Source organism: Protopterus annectens, chromosome 17.part0 (genome assembly GCF_019279795.1).
Source record: "Protopterus annectens isolate FY-2018-M chromosome 17.part0, PAN1.0, whole genome shotgun sequence".
Lineage (NCBI taxonomy): Eukaryota > Metazoa > Chordata > Ceratodontiformes > Protopteridae > Protopterus > Protopterus annectens.
In genome coordinates this window covers 484,755,041-484,776,202 of record NC_056751.1, presented here as the reverse complement: position 1 = coordinate 484,776,202, position 21,162 = coordinate 484,755,041, and positions in this window count along the sequence as shown.

Sequence of the window (21,162 nt, the reverse complement as noted above, 5' to 3'; positions counted from 1 at the left end):
CTGTGGACAGGAAAATGGGAGTAGAAATGTAAAATTTCAGTGACTATTTGAAATGATAAATAGTGCAATCAAAGTTTGCCTGGTAGCTGTAATGAGATGCAAAGAATGTAAATATAAAAATGTCTGTAATTTGTTGAATTATTTATTGTTCTTTAAGCTACTGCTTTTGGAATAAGGACATAAAATAAATGAGAAAGTTACAGGAGAAGATTTACACTGAAATATAAAACAACTCCATTTGCAAAAATACAGTAGAGAATGTCATGACAAATGTCGTCTGAGTCCGTGGTACAAAAGGGATACAGTGGCAGACCATTAGGTGAGGGAAACAAAGTATAAGGAACATAAAAAAGCAGAGATGGGTAGAAAATTAAACATTATGACAGAGAACATCAGTGGTTTATTAAACATGAAGAAAATGAGTAGTGTTATTTAATATGTGTTTGTTAGCACTAAAGGTGACAAACATGACTCATGAGCATAAAGACACAGTCTTGGGCAGATTTGGAGTATAGATTTTTTTTCACTGAGAAATGAAGCAAGACGCAGTGGGATGGGGCTAAGGGTAAAAATGTCAGTTGGCTTTAAAGTGGTAGAGTCATCTGGCACATGCTGAAGAGAGGTACACAGTGGTAAATAGGGTGTGCAACTCTGTTCTCAGTATTTCTAGTCTTGAAGGTTACTCATACTGAATTTATCGATTCAATATCTAACATAATGAGGTTTTATGAGGGGATATTAACATATCTCAGAAAATGGAACGCATTAACAAATATGAAAGATATTAATAAAAGAACAAGAAGTATAAGGGTTACAATGATGAGTAAATATATATACGGCTGCTTAATTAATGTAGGATTAAGGATACAGCCTTGAGCAAGGTTGATTCCCCAGAATACACATTTATATCACTGAAAATAGCTACAGTTTCTAGAACAGACAGAGCCTATGTAACAGTGAGGCATGAAGCCTGGATGGAGGGAGTAGAGCTACTCCTGGCTGCTTTGTCATAGAGTGCTCCATTTGCAGTCACATTGGGGAATACTGTGAAAATAATCAGAGACCGGCATTAGTGACTTCCCACTTATTACTGAAAACACAAAAGACTGGAAAAAGTGTGCAGATAATTTTTAGAGGGGAAGTTACAAAGAGTGCATACAATATAGTCTGCGGACTGTTAGACATTATAGTAGCACATCAACAAAAAAGGAGGAAAGCGTTAAGAAGCCTAGAATAAGAGGGGTATGGCGAAAGACAGACATGCTGGAGCAAAAATAGATGAGCAAAAGTATAAAAAGACGAAAGAGTAATTGGTAGAAGTATTAGATTTGAAGTCAGAATTTAAACAAGAGTGATAGGAAACAAATATTTAGGGGAAATCTTATATATTAAAGGGAATTGGCTGTAAAGGAGAGGAAGCAAATAGTTGAGCAACATACATAATAGAGTGTATCTAAGCATTCAAGATAAAGGGCCCATATGGTATACTTAAATAATTTTGGGGCTATTCTAGAGCACTTTATGAAAGATGATAGGTTACATCTGAAAAGGGGAAAATAGTTGATGAATACCTGGATGGTTAGTTCTCCATTGTCTTACTCATGATCAAAACATGCATCTTGCAAGCAAAATATATTAAAAAAAGTAAATTAGATAATAGCTGAACAGTCATTAAAGAAACATACTTGGATGGACAGAATTGCATCAGACCAATATAAACTGGTAGAAGATAAATTGTATTGGGCAATGAAGAAACATCTGAATAAGGTATTGGAAACTAAGAGAATACTCAGTCATGGACAAAAGTTATTTTAATCATTAGTAAACAGGAGAAGGAGCTTGATAAGCCATGATCTTATATACCAATGTCTGTTTTGAATAACAACCACAACATTGGTGCATGGTAATCAAACACGGTTTGTTGGGGGGTGACGAGCACAGTGGGTAATGTCAGTAACTGAATATGCCAGATCTGAAAGCAAGGAAGTAGCACTCATATGTTTTGATGTCAAAAAAACATTTCACGAGGTATATTGGATGTTTTTGAAAACGATTTTGCATAAATTTGAGCTTAGTAAGGACATTGTGGAAATAATGGAACTAGTGTATGAAGGGTCAGAACGTAGACTGATCATGGTCTTTTACAAGCAAGTCTGGTGCAAACAGGACCTGGTCAGGGATGCCAAATGTGTCACTTCTATTCGCCTGGTCTTATGTGCAAATAGAGGAGCCCATACTGTGGGGTTATATAAGGGGATATTCCGTAGGGGCAGAGGAACTTTGACTGGTTGCCTGTGTGGTTGACCTGTTGTTTTAATGGAAAACAAGAGTTTAGTAGTATCTAGGGGTATAGGGTGAAAATTAAAACCAAAGCATTGGCAGTGAACCATTCTCCCCTAAGAAATAAAACTGTGCTATGCCGAGACAATGTCTTTAAATTTCTCAGATTATGGGTATGTAACTTGATAGACAGCTCAGCATCAAGTATGTATAAGCAGTTTTTCAAGAGAATGTGGTCGGATATGAAAATATTTACAACTTTGCTTTTGGACTTGACCAGAAAGCTCAAGCAAAAATCTACTTTTTGCTACCACTATGACTGTATATGTTCCAGGTTTTTGCTGGATGGTTACCACAAAGAACACTTAATGTGATTTAAAACATTACTCTGGACTTCATCTCAGCTGAAGTGAAGCCAAGAGTCTTGCAGGACAGATTTTTTTATGCTAAAGGATATAGGAGGAGGGGGGATTGGGACTCTTTTGACCTTGGCACATATGTTAGTGTTTAGTTATTTGGGAGCAGCAAAGTATGAGGCCAGATGGAAGATCATTTTATTGCACATGCTAAAGGTAAGACAAGTTTCTGTCTCAGAGATTTTGTGAGAGTTGGGAAGCCTGTGGAGACAGAACAAGTATTTGCAACAGTTTCCAGGCATGTGAAATGGGAACAATTAGACTCCTTGGAAAAATTATACAGCACCAATAGGTTTATCTTTTGTGCAACCCCCAGAAACTGTACAAAAATGGGGTTGTGTAAGGATTTAAGAGGAAACATACAGGAAATAGGGCATTGGCATGGCAGGAAATAGAAGGCCAGCATATTCTGACAAGCTGTCAGAGATTGATTATGAACAACTTGTAATGGTGGCAAAAGAAAAATAAAGAGAGACCCTACCTGCAAAAAAATATACTGGAAGTGTGGAAATCTTTACTGGAGAAATGAGCAGGTCTGACAATAATGAAAAGCTTGATTAACTGACTTTATAAAGCCTTTATAAAGCCTTAAGACAGTTTGATCTTGTATGAAACAACATGTGGAGGAGGTGTTAAGAAAGGAAGCGAGGGTTAGCAATAGCAGAGAACAGATTGAAGCAAACATGCTGATTACTCATTTTATAATTAAGATTAGGCAATTCTGAAAGTTTGTTTGCGGTGTCTTCACAAATGCTTCTATAACTTGGTTTGGTTAAAAGACATGCACCCTCAGGTTAATGATGCATATTAGAGATGCAAGTGACATGAGAGATACATTTTGTGACTGAAACATTGAAAGAGTTTAAAGGGGAGTTGCTGAAGTTGCTACAGTAGGTTTTAGAAAAACAGCTGGTCCTTCTACAATTATGTTGTTGTTATGAGTAGACCTAGGAGCAGGATATTTGACCCGCATCTGTCAAGTTAGTTAGGTACAGCTAATGAATGTTCTAAATACATTTTACCTAACTTATAAGAACTACATGTACTTACACTTCACATCAGTTAGTGATCCTACAGTAAGAAACCCATTCATGACAGTGCCGGCATGCCAATGAAGTGGCTTTTCGTGGATGTTGTCTCGACGAATCCATCTTCGATGATGTCGGCTTTTGATATTCTGAGGTAGATATATATATATATATATATATATATATATATATATATATATATATATATATATACACACACACACACACACACACACACACACACACACACACACATATGTATGCATGTATATTTGAGTTAGGACCTTAGCAACACTTGCATCCTCTGATAAGCTATTGGAGTACCTTTTCAATACAAATATGTTCAGACTAAATTTAAATAAACTGAGTCACTACAATCAAAGTAGCAGCACAGTAATTGCTAGAATTATTTCAATTATTTTCAAAAATGCAGTGTTACCAAATACAGGACTGTAAGTCAAAACTTACCCTGCCCAAAGTATTGTAATCTGACAGGATCTGTAATTAAAAATAAAAACAAAAGTTACTCTACTCATAAGAAACATACATCAGCATGGCATCAAAGGCTTCTTTGACTTACTTGAAGTAGGAATCCAAAAAAAAAAAAAAAAAAAAAATTACATGATGCACCTGTAAATTCTTCAGTCCCAGCAATTTAGCCACCATTTTATTCCAGTACAACATGGGTATACCTACAAAAGGTGTTCACTCTTATCTAGCAGTATGTTCTGCCAGCATGTTGGCCACTAATCAAAGTCAGATAATTTTATTCATAGTCAGGTCTTCATTCTGTGCCACAGACTCTGGGATTATTTCAGTACTTTGTTAAAATGATGGATGCTGTCTGTTATCTGATGTTGAATACTTTCTTTCCTTAATCAAAGGCTTTCTCCCCATCTGTATTCTTTATCTGCTTACTTTTCAAGAAGTCATTGTTTATTTCTCAGTTGAGACAGACAAACAAGTCCAATAGTGAATGCATTGATAAGCTACTCGAAAGACCCTTAGAAAACAAAGAAACATATGCAAAGGCATCCAAACACCTTTTTATTCCAGCTTCATTGGGGATATAGATATTGCTTCTAAACACAGAAATGATTTAGAACACTGTCTCAGTATTACACTATGAGAAAGAACTTTAAAAATACAGTTAGAATGACATATGGTTTGAAACATTTTATCTTAACAGGAATATTAATTTGTTACTTAAATCAGTATTATATAATCAGAGATGCAAGAAATACAAATAAATAAAAAATTCTAAAGATGTATAATTGGTTTATAGAAAAATCAATGACAATAACCCTGGCAAGATCCAGCTGTAAGTGGATAAGGACATAGGGTGAAGGACTGGCATAATGGGTTATGTCTTAACCTCACAGATATATAATACATGGTTTGATTCTGACCTCTTGTTATTGGTTAGGCTGACAACTGTTTGTAGACTGATGGCCTAGTGTTTTTCTATTGACATAGGAATCATCCATTTATCATGGAATAATAGGATATATATATATATATATATATATATATATATATATATATATATATATATATATACATTTTCCTTGAAAACATGAAAACGTTTCAGCCTACTATCTCAAAATGAATAATAAAACTTATCTTCCACAAAACCTAATTAGAGGGAGCTTTATAAATATTTTTCTACAAGGTGCTCTGCTTTTCTACATTTTTGAAGCCTTGGGTTATATCTGTGTGTTCTTAAGGAAATGTGTTTTTTTCATTCTAGCCAAATTTCATATTTTCATAGCTGGAACATATATGTAAATAACATCCTCTCCACCTATAACAACACCTTACTAACAAACGCACTTTCTACTACATTTCTGCAGGAAGGGCACTGAGGTTAGGTAATTATCTTTTTTCCACTGTAGTACAATCTTGGAGTTAGTATATTTAATTTATGGTGGGTGTGGGGGGTGAAGGGGTGCTTGCTTTCCTCCAGAAACATAGAAATAAGTGTATTTGTTAGTTAGGTGTTGTTGTAGGTGGAGGGGATCTTATTTACTTGTGCAATGTAGTTTTCAATGTTATGAAGCACACTTTCAATGTTCTGAGTTTTCAATGTTTTGGGCTTTCAGTGTTTTGAATTTTCAATGTTATGGTCTCACTGTTATGAAATTAAAAGTTTTGAAATTTCAGTTTTATGAAGTAGATCTATATATACATATATATATATATATATATATATATATATATATATATATATATATATCTATATATGATATACTTCAGGGATCCGATTGTTTAAGGACCTCCTGGATTACAAAATATGTTTTTCTGGTCTTAACAAATTTAGCACCTGTATTTACCACCAACCGAAAATCTCTCAGTCTGACCACAAACTATCAATCTAATTATTTCATCTAATGATTAAAGCTAGAAATGCTAATTGCTTATTTATAAAATTGTTTTTTTCTACTTGAGGGACAGGCTGATGTGATGGGATGAACTGTCTGCGGTCTTGGTATTTGAGATGGTTAGGTTAGATGTTCTAACTGAAGATTGTTGCATTGTATCCTCCTATCCTATTTCTGTGACTGTATAAATTCAGATTAAGGTAATATATATGAAGATGTTACAGTTAAAATGTAGCAAAGGTTTTCTAGAAATTGTGCAGTTTTTAGATGCATTAGTGCTATAGAGCATGATACAATGGCCGACAGATTTATTGATGCGTAGCTGTAAGAAGACGACTGTGAAGGACTCATAGTTTCTCAAACTGTTGTTTTAGAGGTAATATATGTATAGTCAGGGTCAGTGGAGAAATGTTATTATTTAGTATACAGTGCTTGTTATAATATGATTACATTGTCACATAATTCTGCGTTTCTGCATGTTAAAATAATGTTAAGATTAGACTGATAGCACTCCTGTCAAAATATGTGTTCGCCTCACGTACTATTTAAGTTTAATCTGGATGTACAACTGACTTTGGTGTACATACTTTTAGGTCTGTTGCAACATATTTGAATAAAATGATGCTTATATAAAACATTTAATGGAAAATAAGAAACAGGTTTTAATTATGCAAATAATGCATAAATATATTTAATGATATGCAATATTACTGAGTATTTATTGAAGGCAATGAATTGTGTATCAATGAGCATTTAGTTATTCTTTACTGACTGTGTTAGTCCCATTAGACTAACAGTTTCTTTTCAGGGGAGACCTGATGTGGTGTTTATACTAGAGGAAATTTGGCCAGTGCATTAGAGAACTTACATTACTCTTTTCAATAGATGCCATGGCGTGTTTTGCATCCACTTAAATTACCACCTAATCAGGCAGATGGAGCCCCAGTTTAACATCTCATCTGGGGGATGACATGCCCTGGAGTGCACCACTCCCCTTATGTTGCACTGCAGTGTCAAGAATCCATGTCCAGGCTGTGGGAATAGAACCTGTAGCCTTATGCACTAAAGGCAAGTGTGCTACCTGTTGCATCAGTGACACTGTTAAGTATGAGTAAATGTATTAAGAACATTGCGTTGTATTCACTGGATCCAAATCTAGTAGATGAGAGAATATATAGAGAAATGCATATGTATGTATATAAATATGTTTTTCTTTGAAGCAGATAACTGCAGTTAATATAATAAGAAAACTGAAACACCACAGCATTTTCTGGTTGTATGCTAGAATAGCATTACACAGCCATTTTTATGTGCAGTGATACAAGTATTTTCAGGTGCACATCATTTAAATAGTCCCAGACAGTTGGATGATTACTGTGGCATTTGATGATTAATTTTTGCTCTTAAGTTCCAGCTGTTCTAACCACTGATACTTTGGCAGAGGCAGAGCCCTTGGAAGTAACGCCTTAAAGCATATTGCACATTACATTACAAGTTGTGGCCAAGGATACTGATTAATAATGATAAAAGCAATTACATTCCATTATGAAGTACTAATATTCCAGGAACTGTTCCAGAGATTAAGTTAATTTCCTGCCATTCTGAAGATTTAACTTTTATACCATCATTTTCCTTAACAAAACCAGCTTCTAAATCAGGAACATCTAGTAAATTAAAATGTCATTAGTGTATGAAGTTAGAAATATAGAATTTAACCCAAATATAGTTTCAAAGAAAAAAGCTGCTGGTCTTGATTGTGGCAAGCATGGAAAATTGGTAAATGGCACGCAGCATTATTTCCTTTTTTCCCCACTTCAAGGTTTAGTTTCTGTGTTCTTTGTTTAATTAATATTTCTATTAGTTTTCTATAAAGTTAGATCAGACTGGAATTATAGACATTAGAAGGTACGCAAAATGATTCTACTTGAGTTAGCATAGTAACTTATATGTTTTGCATTTATATTTTTACAATGATGACTTATTAGATGGTAATAGCAATTTTGCAAGATCAATAAAAGTCACAAAGCAAGCAGATCTACTTAGTCATGTTAGCCCACCCACTGTACAAGTAGTGAATGATAAGTTTATTTCTTGCTATATAAATTAGACAGATGACATAACAGCAAATTAAGGTAGTAAAACTCAAGAAAATGTCCCATACTTCTGGAAGTGTTTTATGTTTGCATGGAGCCTTAGTTGCTAGATGTAGAAGACTTGGTTAATTTCCCAGGCATTCAAGCGTTCTGTTGTCTTGAGGTGCATCTTTCCACATACATCTCCCCACAAACCCTTTTCCCATTTTTCACATGGGGTTGGGGTGTCACTTCAGCAGTGACAGTCATTTAGAACGAAGGTTTATACCTGTGGGTGGCTAGCCCTGCTACGTTAGTTCTTTCATAACCCACACCCACATGCATGCTCACACGTATGACCAGTTTGGAATGTCCAATCCACTGCTGCATGTCTTTTCTTTGGAAAGTGGGAGGAAACAAGAACACTCAGAGGAAACCAAGGCAGGACATGCAGAGCAGGATGACACGTGCGTTATCATAATCAATCTTGGTATTATGGCTGTGACTAAAATTCAAAGCAATGTTATCATGGAAAAAAATATAAGTTACTAGATGGAAGTCATTTTCCAGTTCACAAGTGCATACAGTAAATAAGTCAAGAGGTGCAGGTGAAAGCTGTTGAAATTTGGTAAGCTGAGAAGTATCAAGAGATAAACTTATAGGCGCTGTTATATCAACCATATCTGTTAAGTGATCTATCAGATTTTTCACTATAACAACATTTTGACTCCAAATCCTGGTTTTACCCATGTGTCATGCACATTTTTGAACAGTGACACCTGCACCTGAAAACATCAATTAAAGTTACTTACAACTGCTTGTAGTTAAGGTCAACATGGAATATATAATTACCAGTCAACTCATCTTTTTATCACTGAGAATATGGAATGCTGTACCTAATTCACTAATTGGCATATTAACTGTTTACAGTTTAAAAATCAGGTAGGTTTCATTAATATAATAACTTTGATAAAACAGAGCGTAGTCCCACCAGTAAGCATGGTGCTGCTGAAATATAACCAACTTATCTATGGAAACTTCTTGTTGCCTATCACTAACCTTTTGCCTGCTCTTCTTCAATCATTACACACTTAACAACTTTCCCTGCTGCACATATATCAATGCACCCCTTTTCACCCCCTCTTAAATACTATTTGTCATCTTTCTCTTTTCCTTCCTGCTCACATCCACCGCTCTACTCCCCTCATGCATTCCCAGTATACTCAATTTATAAACCTTCTGCACACACCAATTTGGAACAGGCAGCATAAATAGAACTGCTCCAGTACTGTGCTCTCTCAGTCATATCAGTCATATGCTTATTCCACTGTCCTTCTATACAGTACTAATATTTCCACTCTTCTCTCTTTACTGAATTGAAAGAACACTAACCTTCTTTACAATGTTTTCCATTTACTTTCTGCAATATTTTAGAGCTACAAGAACTGCTTAGACTTATAAATACTTTACTGTACATACCTGTCTTGTAATTATGTTTGTTTTTTTTCATGAGAAATGTAACTGTTTTTTTCCTGAGATCTATCTGAAATTCAGTTGTTAATATAAATGTACTGTGATGGAACTTTTCTCCCCTGGCCTCTGCTGAAAAAGGTCTGTGTTTAGTCAGGCTTTTCCAATTAACAAAGATATATATATATATATATATATATATATATATATATATATATATATATATATATTTATATATATATATATATATATAAATATATATATATATATATATATATATATATATATATATTTAATATATATATATATATATTTAATATATATATATATATATATATATAGAGAGAGAGAGAGAGAGAAATCATTCAGATCTATGCACTATTTATTTATTTATGTATGATTAATGGATTACTGTAAAGTACTGAAGTACTGACTAGACCTTACAAGACCCCTTTTCAGCAGCGGCCCAGGGAAAAAAGCTTCAAAATAAGATTATGCAGTATCATGGACAGAAATGTACAAATACATAAACTATAGAAAAACAATAAACATTAGTATTTTTGATGGGCAGTAGTATTTAAGAAATCACAATGTAATAAATAAATACCCTTTCAGATTCAACCACTGTACTAACCAGTAACTAACATATATGCAGCTTCTTAGCACATATAAAATTAAACAGCATGCATCTGCTCAGACAACACTAAATAACATTCTACATTACTGTGTTCCCAATTGTGCATTATGAACCAATGACCAAAACTCGTCTCTGTCCACAAACCTATCAAATCTACAGGTCATGATCTCTACTCATATAATGTTACTGAGGCCTAGATCTCCTTACCTGTATCCATCAGGTTAATACCCTCACTCCAGTCCTTTAAAACCATTCTGAAAAACTTCCTAGCCAAAATATTGTTCTGTTCTTGCTGAAACTCAGGAGAAACTATACCCCTAAATATGAACAAGCACCTATTCATATCATACATCTCCTTACTCTCCCTTCTTCACTTCCTTACTTCAATCAGTTTCTCTCCCCAATGTTCCTTCAGTATATGCCATAACTCAGTTTTCTCTTTCTTCATACTGGAATGTTTGTATTACATCAACTCTATAGGCTGTCCAGAAATCCCCTAAATATTGCATCATTGACATATAAGTTGCATCTATACGTAACCAATGTTTTTAGATTATGTATAATTTGGTGTAATTATTTAACCCATAGATATTTTTTGTATTATTTTTAAAGACTGTAAAATTATTTGTAAAACTTTGGATCATTTCTCCCTGGGACTCCACTGAAAATGGGCACCTACGCAGTCAGAGTTTCTGGGTAATCAGATGGCAGTCAATCAATAAGTAAATAAATAAATAATAAATGCATTTACCATATGTATAAGTTAAGATTTGAGAGTGGATGTTTGAAGGAAACAATACATGCTTTCTGTATTGTCCAAATCCACCTGCCTTTCAGTGTTGATTCCTTCCACTTATTTATTGCTTCTTTCTTTCTGTGGTCATTTTTCAGTCCTTGTGTCATCCTGATTGTCACTTTGTTGACTCGGCATCCATCTCCCCTGCATGTTTAGTCCTTCATTTGTCCAGCAATTCACTTCTTAGTTGTTTGAACCTACTAAGGCACCATCTTCCTCTGTCTTTAAAACTTTTCTTTATTTGTCCTGCTGCTGATTCTTTCTTGGTGTGCCTAAAGTTTCCTTAGGAGAGGCTTCTTGTTCTTCAGTCCTTTTAATATATCTCTTCTACTTGATTTTCCACATTTTGTCTGTTTTCTCATCTCCTTGTGGCTGCCTTTGTAATTTGTTCATTTCCTGCTCATCTCATTTAGTTGCATGTAACCCTTCTGTACTTCCTGGTGTTGTCCTCCTTTTCTGTGGGTGTTTCAGCATCTGACATTGCATCTCCTCTGAGTGTCTCTGCATCACCTCTTTTATACCTAAGTTTTCTCCCCTTGTCCATGTCTGGCAAATTATTCAGATTTTTATTGCCTTGGTTGTTTAGCTGTCTGTGTTACTGGTGTTTAAATATTTGAACATCTTCCATTTTGAGAAGCTTGAACCGTTCACCTTCCTGCTGTACATCAAGAATTCCATAGTCCATAATACATACCTCCCTCAAAAACACTGATCCCACCAATTCTCCTGGTTTTAAAACCCACCATGTGCCTAAACACTGCCAAGGCTGCCCAAACCATATACTCCAGCAAATTTCCAGACAATAAGGAGAAAGCAGTCAACAACACTCTTAAGAATCTGCTTTGTGAAAGGGAAATGACCATCCTATTTCTAGCCACTGACTCTCTTTCCAGCTCTTAATATCCTACTCAGTAACCCAAACTTTAATCACATCTTCCAAAGCTGCTAATTTTGCTACCGCACTGATTGCCACCAAATGGACCTTGACTGACTGCCTTGCCCTGACTCCATCTATGCACTATGTAACACATCACTAAAACCAATGACCATTGTGTCTCTCTCACAGGCAATTGACAAACAAATACTTAAAAATGAAGCTAAGGTAGAATTTTATGTTTTCTACATGGAACCCACCCATGATTAGAAATTTGTGGCTTGTTGGTTAATCCAACAATGTTCCAAGGCTCATCTGTGAATGTTGCCAAAAACCGAAACCTGTAAAACTGAAACTGTTAAGATACTGTCAGCTATGTGATTAATCTGACCTTGCATATGTCTACATGAAAAAGTGGAACTAATTTGCAAACTCTGTGGCACTAACTTCTTCAAAATCAATAAAACTAATGAAGACCTAGCTGTTTTTCTGGCTAATACTTGCACCTTTGAAAGGTTATTGGAGAAAAACATCAACCTTTTATTTTTTAACCTTTCCTACTAATTAACTGAAGCCACCCAAATTTGCATAATCTGTAAAAAATACAGCATCCTTCCAATCATCCAACCAACCTTCCACCCATCTTGTGCAAGCCACTTACCATCATGTGCAACAGTGGCAGCTATAAACAAACACAACTCAGCATGCATCACCCAGTCTCTGCCAGAAAAAATCAGCATTAAAGTCTGCTAGGAAATGCTCCATAAACCCAAATCCTCCTTAACCACTTTGTTGACTCTAACCCAGTGGTGCTTACTCTTTCTCCCTATCAACATATTGACAACCAACCTGCAAAAAGATCTACCTGGCCCAATTGCTCTACAAGTAAAATTCAACAAACCAAGCAATTCCATTACTTCTTTAATCCAGATATTCTCTTTACCTTTAATTCACTGAATCTTAACCTTCAACTTCAACAATTTCTCCTGTGGCAAACAATCCCTACTCTGCATCCACTGTAAACCATAAGACATCCAATACTTTACTCAGAGCCCCTAGTTTGTTCTGTGCAAATGGCATTCCCATTTCTACAGAAATAGCTGTAAAAGTGAGCAAACCTGACAACACTCCCTTCCATCCTTCACCTATCAGCAAAAATTATCTAGGTAATGAATTGCCCTTTGATTGCCCAAATTAAATGTAATGCCGAACTGAACATCATGAATGTAGAAGACACAATGGCAGAGTGCATAAGCTTGGCCTTATCAAAATAAAACTTCACATTCACATACATTCCCAATAATGGTCAATCGTCCCACTTAATGGGCAGCAGCCAAAAAGCACGTATGATATTAAGCTTCACAAGCTACAGATCCTCAAACTCCCTAATAATCATCATGGCATCATCCATCTATGCATATTACCCTTGATCATCAGCTCTGGCAATGTAGTAATTCACCTACCCCTCTTCAGGAAACGATAAATAATGAATCAGTCTGAACTCACCAAGCTGCTTTTTGGAAAGTAATCCCAAAGGGGAGACTCAAACGCTTTGAATGGACGGCACATCAGATTGGCCTAAAACTCTCCCGGCCTTTGCTTGTCTATCAGTTTATGTGCAATGTCTTCCTTCCCTTTGAGTGATCTTAAACACCTACACACTAAGTTACTCCCCCCCCACTGTAAAGTTACTGGCAACACTCTCATCCTGTAACAGTATAATCAGAAAGAAAAGAAAGAAATGAGTTAAAAGTAATATGTCAATGGGTCAGTGAGAATGCCTACCTTACTGCTGCCCCTCAAAAGGGCAAAGATTATCTCTGCTCTAAAAATGATCCTGGCCCAAAAATTGGGCTGACCAGTACCTATATGTCCACTATTGTCCTGTGTCCCTGCTGATGTTTGGCCAATCCCAGAATCTTGACACCAACATTTTGGTACTGCATGGAATTCCCTACAAGTAGAACAAACATGGGCAAAATGACAAATCAGCCATGAGCACCTGCACCAGTTAAATGTCCAATAAGTCCCTGCCTTATCACCAAACTCCTTCCCAGATCTTCCCCAGCTGAGTGAACTGTCCAAATAGCTGCCAACCAAATATCCACATGTCTTATCTCCCCACTTCTGAGTCTTATCAACAGCTTGCCTCTTACAGAATTGCTGATCATACCACAACCAGGCACTATTAGCACACACAAATGCTGTGCCTTTCAGATAGTGATAAAATATGGCAACAAAGGAAAATGCCTGCGTCTTTCTCTAAAACTACTGGTATGTAGTACACAAAACTCAGGATCTAATTGTCCCTGGGTTGGGCCCTAAACCTTCCCAGCCTCCTCCTTTCTAATGTCACTAAAGCAGACATCAAGTCTTTTATTTCCAAGACCCCTAAGACATCAGCCTGAACCAGACTCTGCACTCCATCTGCACCGATCAAATCAAACACATAGGTTCATAGGTTCATAGGTTAATACTAGGCTATCTGCCCTAGGGCATTTATAAGCCTAGCCAGAGTGTGTTTGGCTTTCGCCACCCATTTTAAATTAATTTTGCTATGCCCTTTTTCGAGGTTAGTATACTGTGCCTCTGTCTATCAGTGACAAAGAAGTGATATCTGGGGTAAACCTGCGATCTCCCATCCACTCATCAAGATTCCTCTTGAAGAGAGTCAATGAGGGGCTTTGATTAACCTGGACTGGGATTTTATTCCAGAGTGAAGGGAGCCTCTGGGTTAGGAATCTATCCTTCCAGCATGTCCTATTTATTTCAGTGCTGAGGTTCAAGTCTCTCGAGCGAGTAGCTCGATGGGATTTGGATTTTCTGAGGTGCAGCATGTCCATGAATTCCGGGTTGGACATGGCTTTATACATCAGCACAGATCGCCTCTGAGTAGGCGGTATGCCACTGAGTAGTGCTGGAGTTTCTTTAACCAGGCAGCATATGGCATCTGTTTGAGCCCTTTGATCCTCTTGGTGAGGTACTTTTGGGGTCTTTCCAGTTGCTGCAGGTGTCTGGTAAGGTACATCCCAAAAGGGGCATTGTACTCAATTATGGGCCTGATGAGGAATGAGTAAAGAGGCACAATGACCTCCCCTGATCTAGTTGTGAATCCCTTCATGATTAGGTGGGCTACATAAAATGTTTTTCTAACCACTTTGGCCACGTGGTTGTCAAATGAGAGATTGCTATCAACTTGGGTCCCCAGGTCCCTAATTACTTCTTCTGTACTTAATGGATTACCACCTATGTGGTAATTTGTGGGAACTTTGTTTTTGCCAAAGGGGATGACTATACACTTTTTGGCATTTATCTTGAGGCCATGGTTCTGGCACCAGTTGTCTGTTTCTATGAGGCCCTTTTGGAGGATGCTTGTGTCGGCTGGATAATCTATTATGGTGCCCAGTTTGCAGTCATCTGCGAACTTGGTCAGCCACAGTCCTTCCGTGTTGGCCTGTACCTCCGAGAAATATATACCGAACAAGAGAGGTCCCAGAACTGAGCCTTGTGGGACGCCACTTGTAACTGGTTTGGAGTCTGACATGGCTCCAGCAATTCTAACCATGTGGGTTCTGTCCTTGAGCCAGTTTGCAACCCATCTAGTGACATAGGGGTTTATATTTAAGCTGGTGAGCTTATCTATAATGCCTGAGTGGGGTATTGTATCGAAGGCTTTTGCGAGGTCCAGGTAGGCTGTGTGGACCACCTTCCCCTCATCAATGGCCTTGGCGACTGTATCAAAGAAATCGACCAGGTTTAAGAGGCAGGATCTGCCCTTAACAAAGCCGAACTGGGTAGGATCCAGTGTCTGTAGGTCCCCAATATCTTTATTTATGAGGTCCATGATGATCCTTTCCATAGCTTTGCAGACCAAGCTAGTCAGGCTTATGGGGCGATAGTTTCCAGGATCTGTTGAGGCACCACCTTTGTGGAGAGGGACCACTGTTGCTGTACGCCACTCTTTGGGTACATATCCTGTAGTAAGGCTAAGATTGAACAGTAGTTTTAGGTTTGGGTTTAGCTCATTTTGGAGTTCATGTAGGACGCAGCCCAGGACACCGTCTGGTCCCACTGATGCTGTGTTTTTTGCTTTGGAGAGGGCGGCTCTTACCTGAGCATCTGAGATGTCAGTGGGGCAGCTCTCTGCTGGGATAGATAGTTGCCCTTTTGGTGGGGAGATGGGGGGACAAGTTTGCACTGAACCTGTCAGCTAGGATGTTGGCAATGTCTGTGGGTTCGGTGTATTTTTTGTCATTTTGGACTAATTCTGAGCATATCTGGGAATTCCCACCCAGGTTCCTAACATAATTAAAGAAAGCCTTGTGATTATCCTTAGTGTCCTGTGCAATTTTTCTCTCGAAGCTGGCCCTAGACGATTTTATGAGTGCCCATAGTTTTTTGCTAATACTGATCAGAGATGCCTTCCCTTTTTGGGATTTTGCTCTATCATGTAGTAGCTTCCTCCTTCTATTGTATAGTTTGTTTATGGCTGGGGTCCACCAGACAGGATGTCTGCCTTTGGAGGATTGGGTCTTGGTTTTATTTGAGATTGCATGATCCATGCATTCCTGAAGGTGTTCATAGAATGTGTTTATAAAGGATTCTGCGGTCTGGGCCGTATTTTCCACAGGCCCGGGGGCTTTGAAGGATTCCACCTCGGTTTTGAGTAGTGTGAAATTTGCTTTAGAGAAGTTTTTCACAGTGGTTTTCTGGGCAGGGGGTGGGGTCAGGATGTGAATATCCAGTGAGATTAGTTTATGGTCTGATCTTACCAGTGAGGGATACACTTCTGGTCTGGAGCATAGAGTCCCCATGTTGGTGATGATCAGGTCCAGTATGTTTTCCCCTCTTGTGGGAGTGATAACAAGTTGTTCCATAGCATTTGAGTTTATAAATTCTAGGAACCTTTGGGCTAGGGTGTTGGAGCTAGAGTAATACTCCCAGTCTATGTTTGGGTAGTTGAAGTCACCCAATATAATGGTGTTTGGAGAGACCTTCATATTTTCCAGTGTTCTCAGGAAGGCCGAGTGGGGTTCCTGGGTTTGGGAGGGTGGTCTGTAGCAGGCTATAAACTGGAAGGCAGTTTTACCCACTGTTAGTTGCACATGGATAGTCTCTGATGCTTCATGCTGTGCCACCAACCTGGAGGTGTGGGTATCTTTGATGAATATTGATACTCCCCCTCCTTTTGTGGTTTGGTCCAAGTTTTGGGGCCAAAAAGCATGGTATGAGGTATAACATGGTAGTGCTGGGGTGCTCTCCGGAGCCTTGAACCAGGTTTCTGTTACTGCACAGATATCGATGTTCTCCATGCTAAGGAGAGTTTCAAGTGCGTGCATCTTGAGGTTTAGACTTCTGGTGTTGAGTAGCATTACTCTTAGTTTCTTATCCCTTGTGATACCTATGGAGGTGGGTTTGTCTTTTGAGCCTTGCCTAAAAAAGGTATTATGGGGGTAGCAAGAGCCTTTGCCAATATCCGAAAGCCCAGGGGTGACAGGTGCAAGCTGTCCCTAGTGAAGCATCGTGGCTTGTCGAGCATGTCATCCCAGGCTGACAAGCATTGGATCCCCTTTGAATGACACCAATACTTAAGCCAATTGTTGAAATTGATCATCTTGTCTTCATATTGTGACATCATTCTTGGTGAGGGTAAGATGCTACTCAAGGTCAGGGTCATACCAGCCTGGGATACATGCTCAGAGAGCTCCTCTATGTCTCTTTTCATGTTGTCCAGGGAGGTACATCTCAGGTCATTCACACCAGCATGGACAATGACTGAGTCATATTTGTACTTGCACATATTCTCCTATCCAAATCTTCTCTTTAACTGCCATATTAATACACAGGGTAATAAAACCCTCCAAGCCCCCTGCCAGAAAGGATTCAGTAGTCTACCACTACCTTTGACATGGACCTAGCTAATATTCATTCACTTCCATGACTTGACCTACCTGCCTCTCTACCTGTTCACCCACAGACTGCAAAGTAACTACTCCCACATTCATGCCTTCACCTTCCAACTAGCTCCTCATATTCTGCACCTATTCCCCAAACTAATTCCTTTAATAGGCTGCAATATAACTCATTTAATCCCTACAGTAATTTGCCTAACCTAAACCCCCACCACTGTTACCATCTCAGCTTCCACAGCCACAAAATTACCTGCAGACATCTGGAGATCCACTGCTAAAGTTCTGCTGGCCCCTTTTGTAGCAGCTCCCACAGATTTTCTGGCTTGATTTCCTCCTGAACAGACCAACTGCTGGTCCATGTTCTTGCACCTCCTGTAACTTCTCTTCTGAGGTGCTGTTTAAGGGGTGGGTCCCTTCTCAGCCGGCACATCTGCCTCTTTGAACAGCTCCTCAGCTTGAGACACTATTTGTACCCATTGCTGCCTTAATGATCTACCATCGGTCATTTGAAATAAAACAAAAACATTACCTACTGAAAATAATACTTACTCAGCAGCCCCCCTGCACTACGCCATTAAACTTAACCAATCTTGTTCTCATAAGAGACCCCACCATACTCCATGCTTGATAACCCACTATCCCCTAATCTTCCCCACTGTCCAATCCCCTAACACCAACCTCTTTTGCTAAGTGAACAACATAGGTACCAGACCTCAACAGCAGTGTACCTATGACAACATTGCCCTGTTTTAAACCCCCCCACCAATCATATTCCAGTACTTAGCCTATGTGATGCAGAAATACTTTATTCTATCTAGTCCTTATAATAAGGAGAGTGCATATTGATGCCATTACACATAAACAATACATGTGGATATTGGATTTTGATAAGCAAGCTGATGTTTCTGTTTAAAAGAATAACTGCATACTGATTTGCTAGTTATCCATTTAAGTCAGTGCGATTAGAAAAACTCCCATTTAAGACTTTACTCTTGGTACACATGCAATCTAATCTCCACACCCAAAACGAACTGTCATGGTTGATTTGGACTGGTTCTGACATGAGATTGGTTGAATTTTTGGCTTACATAAAGAAAACGGTGGAATTTTTTAAATTCACCCATGAATATAGTTTTGACAGAGCAATTTATTTGAATGTGGATTTAAGGGTGGATAAAATGAACAAAAGGTTGACTTCTAGAATTTATAGGAACCCTACATTTTCCAACTCTTATCCTGATTATGGAAGTTGACTCCCTTACCAACAAAAAAAGTCTATTGTAAGAGGGCAAATAGTAAGAGCGGCAAAAATGGTCACCCTGGAGAATTAATTTTTTGATGAAATTCAATTTATATTAGATATGTTTACAAAAAGAGGTTAGCCGTTTGAGCTGTTAGATAAAATTAAACAAGAAGTGGTTATTGAGACAAAGTGTGTATAAACCTATTTAGGTAACAACAACATTGATGCATTAGTCTCAAATGTAGGACGTATAGATGTTAATGATAATAGAGGTATGAGTTTTATTTCTACTTTTAGCAAAGATTCTAAAAAAAATCAGTGCAGTAATAAGAAAAAAACTGGGATATTATACATGTGGACAAACATTAAGTAAAATTATTGGGTGATGTCCCAAAGTTCATTTATAGAAGGGACAAATCCTTCAAAAACATACACACAAAAATACAGGGGTTACACACAAAAATGTAGGTAATTATAAATGTGGCATGTGTTCACAATGCCCCCATGTTATTGTGAGTAGTGGTAAGTATAAATCAAAAGGGCATTTCAACTGACAAAGCAAAAATGTCATGTATATGACAAAATGTTGAAAATGTCCTGTTTTTTTTTTATATTGGAAAGATATCAAGATGGTTCAGGGAAATAATTTATTAACGCTTATCTGATATCAAAAACAGGAAGATGACTAATGCATTATATAGGCATGTACAGACTAACTATGATCATGTTTTTGGATTTTTGATTGTTCAACAAATTGTCCAGGACTTACAGGGCTTTGTGGTTGATGAGTACTTGGATATTTGTGAGCTTAAATGGCAGTTAAGGCTTAATGCCACAATTTTTTTGGGATAAATGAAATTGTCAGCATTAACAGTGTCTTAAAACTAAAAATTTTACTTGGATAAGTATGTTTTTGCATATACATCACACACATGTGTATATATATATATATATATATATATATATATATATATATATATATATATATATATAAAACTTTACATATTAGATCATTTTGCTTTAACAGTTTTTAGTTTAACATGTGGTTTGAGTATTAAATTAGTGTGCTAATTGTTTTAATCGGTGGCAATTGCATGTATATAAGTGTTGGGTTTTATAATAAGAATTGTTCTGAAGAAGTCCCACACAGAGAGATGAAAGTGCTTAACTGGTTTTAATAAATGGATTTTGGATTAATTTATCAATAAACGGATTGTCTGTGTGCTGCATCTGGATTCTCATTTATCCTGGTTACACATGCAATCTACTTGTGTACATTGGTGGAGATTAAATAGCCTTTGGTGATACTTCAAGTATGAACAGTAGTCTGATGAGGTATAGCACAAAACACACTAGTTTTGATCTCTGGCTACTTGGAACATGTAAACAGCAATAGTGTTTAGCTGATTTCCCAACTGTCTATATTGCTGAAGCATGTTTTGTCTTCATCGTTTTGTTTTTTATTGAATTTCCTTGTCATGACATCTCTTCAAGTAAATGCCTTTGAACAATACTGAGGGCAGCTATTGACAAAAAAAAATAATAATGAAAAGGATTTCTGCTTAGCACTTGCATGATAGGGCTAACTATCTTTCCCACAACCACTGTGATACAGGACTGACTGCCCTGTTCTTCCCACACCATGCTGCCTTCTGGCAAATTGCTAAACACCATAGTGTCCAGTGCATGAGACATCAGCAACACACATCTGCACAAGGTGGAAACTTCCCCATCCTTAAAACACCCACCCTGCTATCACATGGCCAAAGCAGCAACATGATACCTTCCACTACCTCACAAATGAAGCAGAAGCATCAGCCAAAAACAGACACCAGTTCACATCCAGGCAAACCATTTCACTACGATGGTAGCATTCGTCCCCAATTGTGATATTCTCCCTGATCAATTACACAGGGGTGTCCACAGACACACACCACATCCTGAACACAGAAAAGAAACAGACATTGCATGGCCAGTCACTGTACAGATCACAGCCAGGCAATCCATTCCCAAGGATTCAAGTGACAAGTACACCACTACATAAACACACAAA